The sequence below is a fragment of the Piliocolobus tephrosceles genome, chromosome 7, assembly GCF_002776525.5.
Source record: "Piliocolobus tephrosceles isolate RC106 chromosome 7, ASM277652v3, whole genome shotgun sequence".
Classification (NCBI taxonomy): Eukaryota; Metazoa; Chordata; class Mammalia; order Primates; family Cercopithecidae; genus Piliocolobus; species Piliocolobus tephrosceles.
In genome coordinates this window covers 100,403,601-100,414,090 of record NC_045440.1, presented here as the reverse complement: position 1 = coordinate 100,414,090, position 10,490 = coordinate 100,403,601, and positions in this window count along the sequence as shown.

Below are 10,490 nucleotides of genomic sequence, written 5' to 3'. Positions count from 1 at the left end.
TAACTTATGGAATGAATGATGAGGTTATGATGTTGCATTCTGATGCGGTTTTCCTGGTGGGATGTGTAAAGTGAGGCACACGCATGTGTATGGGTGGTAGGCATGTCTTCCAAGAAGCTGGAAGCCATTCTCCAGAGCAGCCACCTGGGAAAGAAGGGTGTTCTCAGACAGGAAGTGAGCTGAAGGGTGGCTTGGGTGGGTGAAAGGACAGGCTTGATCTTGCTCTCTTGGTCCGGAGCTGTGCTTTCCAATAGACCAGCTACTAGACACATGTGGCTATTGAGCACTTGAAATGTGCTGATCTGGATTGAGATGTGCTCCGACTATGAAATACACACTAGATTTCAAACTGAGTACAAAAAATATAAGTTATTTTATTAATAGTTTTTATATTGATTACATGTTGAAATGACATTTTGGGTATGGTGGATTAAATAAAATCTAATATTGAAATTAATCTCCCCTGTTTATTTTTGCCTTTTTAACGTGGCTACTAAAACATTTAAAATTCTATATAGGGCTTGAGTTACATTTCTATTGGACAACGCTGGTCTAGACTTAAGAGGAGATTTGAACATTTCTGAATGTCCTCCTGGGTGTGAGACAGAGCAGAGACTCTTCTTAGGGGCCTGCCACCCCACCTCAAGCATGGAAATAAAGGAAAATCTGGAGTTCCTTCAAGGGAAATTCCAAACACCTAGCCAGCCCTGAGATGTAAATAAGCAAATTGATAAGAAAGAGGGTAATAATTGCTGAAAACAATAGCAAAGGAAGTTAGAGCCATAAGATGTTTGGTTGCCTTATAGAAACTAAAGATAGGTTGGGCATGATGGCTCATGCCTGTAATCCTAACACTTTGGGAGGCTAAGGCAGGAGGATCTCTTGAGCTCAAGAGTTCAAGACCAGCCTGGGCAACAAAGGGAGACCTTTTCTCTAAAAAAAGAAAAACTAAAGATAACATCTTAACACATGTCCCTGAGTTGTTTTTCAGAAACTCACACCCCCACCAAATGGAAAATGTCATTCACTGGCACACAGACCTCAGGTAAGGGAGAAGTGAGGACTGAATGCCATTCTTTGTTCTAAATTTCTTCCTGGGGGGACTTGAAGAGTCACATGCACAGGCCAGACCTCAACATTCCTTTCTGCTGACCCAAGTTTTTAGACAAAGCTCTGCTTCCTTAACCAGAGAATCTTTGAATCCCCCAATGACCGGTAAGCCCCTGCTTCAAGATATCCCACCTTTTTAGGCCAAACCAATCTCTAACCTCCATGTGCTGCCTATGATTTCACTTCTGCTTTCCTGAAGTGTTCCCCTGCCTTTAAAAACCTTTGCCTGTAAGTCAGCAGGAAGGCCAGTCTTAAGCACAAGCTGCCCAATTCTTATTCCTTGGTGTCCTGTAAATAAATGCCTTCCTTTCCCTCACTGCAAAACCTCGGTGTGGGTGTTTGTCTTTAGTGTGCAGGGTGAGCAGACCCAGGTTTGGCTCAGTAACAGGTGGAGCTATTAAGGCAGCAATGGAACAAGCCTGAAAACCTGAAACGTAAGCATAGCTTGTAAAGGTAGTGATTTATGAGCATCTCTGTCTTGTTTGCATCATTGTAAAGGATTTCTTCCTGGTACTCTATGTCCTGGACACTGTGCTAGGTGTTAGGGCTGCAGGATAAACCAGGCGGAGGTGGTCCTGCCCTCATCAAGCTTGCTCTCTAGCTACATGATTCAGTCTCTCCCTTCATCAGGGGAGTTTCTGCTACTGCTGTCCTTGGAGGAGAATGGATAGGGAAGCGTGATATTTGATATTTGTTTGTTTTTCATCATGATTAAATGTATTGAATATTTACTCTGTGTCAGGCACTTTTAATTCCTTGTCTCGTGGAATCCTCATTAATCAATCACCCTACAAAGCAGGAACTATTATTATTCCTGTAAAGAGGAGTAAATTGAGGATTGGGAAGTAAAATAACTTGCCCAAGGCCAAACAGCTGATAAGAAACAGAGCCGAACTGAAACCCAGATCTGCCTGAATGCAGTGTTCCACAGCTAACCACTATACATATACCACACTGGCTAACTTTCTGTTTTTTTAGAGAGATGGTGGGGGTGGTGGGGGGTGGACAGCACGGGTCTCTCGCTTTGTTGCCCAGGCTGGTCTTGAACTCCTGGCTTCAGGAGATCCTCCTGCCTTGGCCTCCCAAAGTGCTGGGATTACAGGTGTGAGCCACTGCACCTGGCCTATTGCTATTTTACAACTGAGGAAAGTGAATCCCAGAAAAGTGAAATAACCTGGCCAAGATCATGTAGCTACTAAACGGTGGCACCATTATTTGAATCTTAGTCCTCTTACATCTAAAGTTCTTTAAATATTCCATCTCTCTAAAGTTCCCATAAAATATATATTTTAGTGGCACATGCCTGTAATCCCAGCACTTTGGAAGGCCGAAGCGGGCAGATCACTTGAGGCCAGGAGTTTGAGACTAGCCTGGCCAACATGGCGAAACCCCATTTCCATAAAAATACACACACACAATAATAGTCAGGAGTGGTGGTGTACTTATAATCTCAGCTACTTGGGAGGCTGAGACATGAGAATCATTTGAACCTGGGAGGTGGAGGCTGCGGTGAGCCGAGATTGTGCCACTGCACTTCAGGCTGGGCAACAGAGCAAGATGCTGTCTCAAAAAAAATTAAAATTAAAATTACAAAAGGTATATTTTAAATACGTGTGGAAGATAAAAGCTAACCTTCTTAGCCTGGTGTGTTGGCACACACCTGTAGTCCCCTGTAGTCCCAGCTACTCGAGAGACTGAAGTGGGAGGATCACGTGAGCCCAGGAGGCGGAGGTTGCAGTGAGCCATAATTGTGCCGCTGCACTCCAGCCTGGGGCACAGAGCAAGCCCCTGTCGGAGAGGAGAGGAGAGGAGAGGGGAGGGGAGGGGGGAAGAGAGAGAAAGAGAGGGAGGGGGAGAAAGGGGGAGAGTGAGAGAAAGAGAGAGTGAGAAAGAAAGAAAAGAAAGAGAGAGAGAGAAAGAAAGAAAGAAAGAAAACAAGGAAAGAAAGAAAGAAAAAACGAAAGAAAAAGAAAGAAAGAAAGAAAGAAAGAGAAAGGAAAGAAAGAAGAGAAAGGAGAGAAAGGGAGATGGAGAAAAAAGAAGGAAAAATTGGAGGGAAAAAGCTAACCCTCTTTGACCAGAGACTACCAGATATCCCAAAATGTTGTAGGAAGACAGATTAGTACCTTATAGAGCCATTCTCTCTTCTCCTAAGTATCCAGGGGTTAAAAAAAAATCTGCTATAATGTGAAGAAGATAAAAGTTCTCCTAGACTCGTGCTTCAGAGTTGGAAACATTTGGAATGATACAGTCCAAGCCTCTCATTTCACAGATGAGGCCCAGGGAGATACGGGAACTTGCCCAAGGTCACCCAGCTGGTTGGAGGCAGAGCCAGACCTGGAGCACGTGCTGCTTTGCACAGTATATACCTCTCTTCATAACCCTCCCTGCCCCCCAGAGCACCCAAATGAGGGCCTTGGGGAATTTCAGGGTGGTGTGTGTGTTTGCGGGGGAATTGCTAGGCGGTGTCCTTTGACTGACAGGAGGCAAAGTTTACTCTGCTCATCACACATGTAGTTTTCATCACATCCCCAAGGCACTCATGAAGAACCCAGAGAGGCCACAGCACACAGCAGGGCCCTGCAGAGAGAACTACTCAATTAGTCCCTGCTTTCTTTATCATTAGTCCCTGCTTTCTTTATCATCTAAGACACACCAGTGTTGTGGATCCAGATAACAGGACAAATAGTATAAAAACAAGATTCACTCAGAACCTGGAAACAAGCGGAGGGTTTCGCTTTCCTTGCTTTTCTTCCCTTTAAGCACATGCAAGTCCAGGAGAACAGCTTTTCAGAGGAAGCCTGAATAACTCGCCAGAGCAGCTGTGGGACTTGACTGGCAAGACAGGTTTAGGAAGCCGTGTTCGGGAGGAGACGCCTGCAGGAGACTCCGATGACACTCCATGCTGATCTCGGAAATTTCACACACAGTAAAAAATTCTAATTAGCAATCTGGGCCGAAAGCTGTTTCTGGGAGTTGCTCTCCAGGCGTCAAGCTGTTCCGTGGCACAGGTGCCCACCCAGCCATGACTCGTCCCTGCACACACATTTGCATTTCCCACTTCCCTCCGGGTGTTCTATATTCCTGCCATACTCTCTCCTTCTCACACTTGTGTCAGCCACGCTCTTCCCTCAGGCCCTGCTCAAGAACCTCGACCTCCCTGAAGCTTTTCCAGATCCTATCCAGCCCAAAATCACTCCTTTTTGTGGAATCCAAGATTCATTGTCTCCTGTATTTAGCACTTAGGTACCAAGTTTCTACTTGATTTATACTTATTTACCTTTTTATGTATATGTTCTGTCTCTTAAACTGGAATTAAGCCACTTACAGCAAGGGACAGATGCAGTTTCCTCCATGAATTCCAAAGTCCTTCTTAGTGCAGAGCCACGTGAGTGCAGGCACTCTGTACACTTTGAATGTTGATGATGACGGTGAACATGATGATGATAATGGTGATGGAGAAGAATGAGAAGGAGAGAAGAAAGAGAGAAAACAAATTTGTCCTAAGGGACAAGTTGAATGACTATTGAGATCAAACTCCAGGCCAAAGAAAAATCTGAGAAATGCTCAAATTTATGTTTGTGACACTTCTACTTGCCAGGTTTGTCACATCTGGTTTCACAGGCCGTTGTATCAGTGTGAAATGCAAAGCTGGATTGTTTCTTTCATTCCTTTCCTTGAGGACCACACTGTCATGGCGACTTTCATGTGTCCACTTGACTGGGCCACAGGGTACCCAGACATTTGGCCAAACATTATTCTAGATGTGGCTGTGCGGGAGTTTCTGGAGGAGCCTCACACAGCTGAATTGGCGGACTGAGTACAGAGACTGTGCTCCCCAACGTGAGTGGGCCTCATCAGTTGACTGAAGACCTGAATAGAATGAAAAGGCTGAGTCAGAGGGAACCCCCGCTGTCTGACGGCTTGAGCTGGAACATGGGTCATTTCCTGCCTTTGAAATCTAACTGGAAAATCGGCTCTTCTTGGGACTCAGACCTGCCCACTTTTGGGCTGGAACCTACCCCACCGACTCTCCTGGTTCTCAGGCCTTCAGACTCGGACTGAAATTGCACCATCGGCTCTTTAGGGTGTTCAGTTTGCCAACTGCAGATCTTGGGACTTCACCTTCATAATCATGTGCGCCAATTCCTCATAATAAGTCTGTGCGTGTATGCACGCGTGTATGCCTGTCTCCTCTTAGCTCTGTTTCTCTAAAGAGCCCTGATTAGTATACCCTTCTACCTGGACATCGTTGAGCAGCAGAAGTCTTGGCTCCACCACAAATCAGCAGTGAACATTAGATAAATAATTTAGCTTCTCTAAGCTGAGGTGTTTGCTTTTGCTTTTTAAAAATGCAAATTTTCACCAGGCATGGTGGCTCACGCCTATAATCCAAGCATTTTGGGAGGTCAAGGTGGGTGGATCACTTGAGGCCTGCAGTTCAAGACCAAGCTGGCTGACACAGCCAAACCCCATCTCCACTAAAAACTAGAAAACTTAGCTGGGCGTGGTGGGGCCTGGAATCCCAGCTACTTGGGAGGCTGAAGCATGAGAATCGTTTGAATCTGGGAGGCAGAGGCTGCAGTGAGCCAAGATTTCACCACTGCACTCCAGCCTGGGCAACAGAGTGAGACTCTGAAAAAAAAAAAATTCAAGTTTTATTGAAGAGAGGTTGGTTAACAGGTACAAACACACAATTAGGTAGAAGAAATTAGTAGTTCTAACATTGGATAGCAGAGTAGGGTGACTATAGTTAACAACAACGTATTGTATATTTCAAAATAGCTAGAAGAGAAGAGTTTAAATGTTCCCAATACATAGAAATGATAAAAACTCAGGATGATGGATACCCTAAATACCCTGACCTGATCATTTCACATTCTATGCATGTAACAAAATATCATGTGTACCTCATAAATATGTACAAATATTATGTATCAATTAAAAATAAATAAATAAAAATACAAAATACAAAAATGCTTTTTAAAAACACAAATGTTCTGCTTACTTTACAGAGCTTTTGAAAGAAGCAAATGAAACAATAGAGGTGACAGTGTTTGTAAACTATAAACTGGAAGGGAAAGATAATACTATGATGTGGCTAACTACTTCTTTCTTTCTTTCTTTTTTTTTTTTTTTTTTTTTGAGACAGGGTCTTGCTCTGTTGCCCAGGCTGGAGTGCAGTGGCATGATCATGGCTCACTGCAGCCTCAACCTCCCAGACTCAAGTCATCTTCCTCTTAGCCTCCCAGGGAGCTGGGACCACAGGCACATGCCACCACACCCAGCTGATTTTTCTTATTTTATAGAGACGAGGTCTCACTATGCTACCCAAGCTGGTCTCCAGACCCCTGGGCTCAAGCAATCCTCTGACCTTGGCCCCCCAAAGTGCTGGAATTACAGGCATGAGCCACTAAGCCCAGCCAGTAACTACCTCTTGACCTCCGACCTGTGGCCCTTTGTCTACCTCTCTATTTCTCACTCCAGGGGATTTTCATTTACCAATTACATCTAAGATCTGTTGCGTCATCATCCCAAATTAAATATTTTATTTCTAAAATTAAGGTTTTTATCTCACTCCCCTCAGTATTTCTCCAATTCACAAGCAGCCTTTTATGTAGTAAGATTTGAGGGGCAGTAACAAACCTATTATGTAGTAAGATTTGAGGGGCAATTTTGCCCTTCCCACCTCCATCTACCCAAATTCTTACCATGACTGAATGAAACACTCCTTTAGGTTAAGACCTTGTGTTGCCAGGAGAGTCCATTTAGAAAGCAAATAGACACAGAAGATCTATTATGTCCATATCTTGGCATGGATTCATTCTTAGACTCCTCTTCGAAAGTAGAGAGCAAAGGAATGAGAAGTGAGATGGTATGATTTTAGACAAGGCAGGGGAAGAGATGCTGTCTGTGGAGGTCTGGCCTGGATGGGACACAGCCTTGGGAAGCCCTGCCTAGCCAGAAGTCAGTAAAGGCAGGTGGGATGGGGTATGGAGGGAGGACAGGAGTTGGGGAGGGTTATGGAAAAAGGCTTCGCCGTAAGTCAAGGAAAAGTCAGTCTTAAAGCAGTGTGGGTACTAGATTAACCTTTGTCCATTGAATACTTTTGTTTAGGGCTGGCTCTGTTCTTGTTTCTCCAGGCTTGAGACCAGATATTCTTATCAGCTCTCTCCTCCACTGGCCTATTCTACCTCCCTCAAGTCATCTCTCACTGCTGTTTTTAAATTCCACATTGCTTGGATCCTGCCTTTGTGTCTGGTTCCCAAAAATGCAATTCTGCCTCAGGCCCCGAGGGTCACACCAGGACTGTGCTTGGCCTCTCAGCCTTGGTACTCCCCTTGATGGGTTTTCCCTGCTCTGAGCATTGTCTCCCTGGAGTATGGACTGATCCCAACATCCCTTTCCTAGAAGCCTCCTATGGTTTCAAAGTTACAAAACTCCTGGCTCTCACCTGATTCCTAACCTCTTCCTTATCTAAGTTTCTTTACAGTAATAACTGACATTCCCATGGTGAATTAGAATTTTGTGAAATTTTGTAGTTAACTATAATCTGTCACCCCAACACTCCACTGAAACTCTCAGCAAAAAATCACCAGTGACCACCTATTATTGCCAAAGCCAATAAACACATTTCATTTACTGTCTCAGTATCCTTTCTGCTGCTGACGGCTTTATTCAACACACCTTCATTTTTGTAGTTCTCTCCTGTCCAGGTTTCTACAGCACTGCTCTATGCTGGTTTTCCACAATATTGGCGATCGCTTTTATCTGCTCAGCATCCCTTTTCCTCACCTTGGTAATGCCCCATCATCTTGAATAGAGCAGGCACATGATCCAGGTGGGCCAATTATAATACCAAATCCTTCTGTCCTCAGCGATTGGTCCAGGGATGGGTCACATGTCCCAAAGCAGACCAAGCAGAGATTTTTTCCCTGGACTTTCTAACTGAAGTTGGTTGGGAATACACTTAATTAATTGGTTTTGCTGCTTAATACATACCCTCAAAATCTCAGTGGTTTTTAATAATCTCAATTTCTTTTCTTGCCCAAGAGTCTACAGGTCAGATATGGTTGCACTGAAGACAGCCAGGATTAGCTTCGGGTCCACTTCACAGATTTCGTTTTCCTCCCTGGACCGGTGGCTACTTGGAGTTCTCTTTTCAGAGAGCAGCACAGGAACGCCTCTAAAAACTTTGGCCTGGAATTGTCACCCTCACTCCATCCACGTTTCTATTGCCCAAAGCAAGTCATGTGCCCAAGCCCACCATCACTGGGAAGATGCCTCTGTGGGAGAAATTGTAGTCACTGAGCATTGGGTGGGGAGGTACAAGGCAAATATTCCTGTGTCAGGGACATGAAGAACCATGTAGTCCAATCTGCCATACTCCCCCTTTCCTCTGTCACTGTAAAGATGGCATCAGGAGCCCCTGTGCCCATAGTCTCACCATGTGAAACTGATCGGAGGATGAAGCCCAGAGGGCACAATCAGGTTCCCAGATCCAGTAGTCCAGCTCCACCCCTGCCTTCCCAGGTTTTAGTTAGGAGTTAACGAATTTCCCTTTGAACTGGGATCCTGTCTCAAATACTGAGAACCCTACAAATCCGTGCTCTTACCTCTTAGGCAGTTTTTGTTGGCCTTGTGTTCTGTCCTTTATCTGGAATAGCGGTCAGCAAATTGTGGCCTATGGGGTAAATCCAGTGACCATGCTGGTTTTGTAAATAAAGTCTTAATTGGAACACAGTCACATCCATTTATACACATGTTGTCTGTGGCTGCTTTCACACTGCAACGGCAGAGCTGAGTAGTTGTGACAGAGACCATATGGTCCACAAAACCTAAAATATTTACTATCTGGCCATTTACAGAAAAAAGTGTGCTGAACACTGCTCTAAAAGATGTTGGCTACTTGCTAACCCTGGCCAGTCTCATCCACCTGTATGCTGGTGAATCCCAGATCTATTTCCCTGGCCCTGACCTCACCAGCGCACCTTAGAATAAATTCTGTACACCCTTTCCTGCTTGAATATTCTACAAGTTCCTCAAATTCAATGAGTCTCGGAACCAAACTCTGGTTCCCCTACACTGGTTCCTCTTTCCTCTTCCCCACATCAGTGAACGGTGCTGCCTTCGTACGTAACAGCCCCAGCGACAACAATCTTCAACTCTCCCGTCTCCCACCTTCCTCTGCCCCATCAGCAGGTCATGCTGATTTTACTTCTAAACATTTCTTAATCCCTCTCCTTCTCCCCAGCCTTTCTCACATATCCTCACTTGAACCATAGCAGTCTCTAACTTGTCTCCTATCGTGTGTTTCTCCCCTTAAACCACACCCAGCCACACCTGTGCCTCCAACAAGGGATTTTACAGCACTAAGCTTGCCCTGCTGCCCTCTCATCTTAAGCTACTTAGCGGTTCCCCATTGAGAGTCAAGACTGACCTTGATCATCCAACATACAAAGCCCTCAATTTCCTGGCCCTGTCAGCCTCTCTATCCTTATGGTAGGGTACTTATAGCTTGTATCACCCAAGGGTAATGTGGAATTGCTCCATGTGGATACATGCATACTCTGCTGTCTTTGCCTGCTGTGTGGATACATACATACTCTGCTGTCTTTGCCTGCTGTGTTCTGCCTGCTGCAAGCCCTGTTCACCCTTGACCTCCCTTCTTCATGTGGCTAACTCATCTCAGGGCTCTCAATAGTCATCACCTCTTCTAGGTAGCCATCCCAGGCTGCACCTGCCTGCCCAGCCTGAGCTGGCTGCTGCTTCTTTTTCCCTCCCACCCTTGTGCTGAAGTTAACTTGTAACATTGAGCCTACTTATTTATTTGCATGTCTGCCTGCTCACAGCCAGTTCAGCTCCTCATGCCTTATCCAATTTCATGTCCTGGGCTCCTGGCACAAAGTTAAGTATTTGGTGAACTAAGCTGAAATACAGCTCACATTACCTATTACTTAATGTTCAAAAAAGCCTTTAAGATAAATATTATCATTCCTACTCTATGAATTAGGAAACTTAATATCAGAGAATCTACCCAAAGTCATACAGCTGATAAAGGTCAGAAGAACACACTTTAATCCAGGTCTACCAATCTTAAACTTTTCAAACCTCTGACCACAAAACCTTGGTTTTTTTCTGGATGGGTCTTTTTCTGTTAGTTGTGAAATATATTATGGTTATAAAAAACACACTTGACATAAGTGTGTATCTTTAAGAATAATAATAGTACAAATGCCCATGTAATACATCACCCAATTTAGAAAATAGAATGTTGCCAAACCTTTCAACTGCTATCAGAATTTTTGTATTTATCATTTTTGCCCCTTCCTTCCTTCCTTCCTTCCTTCCTTCCTTCCTTCCTTCCTTCCTTCCTTCCT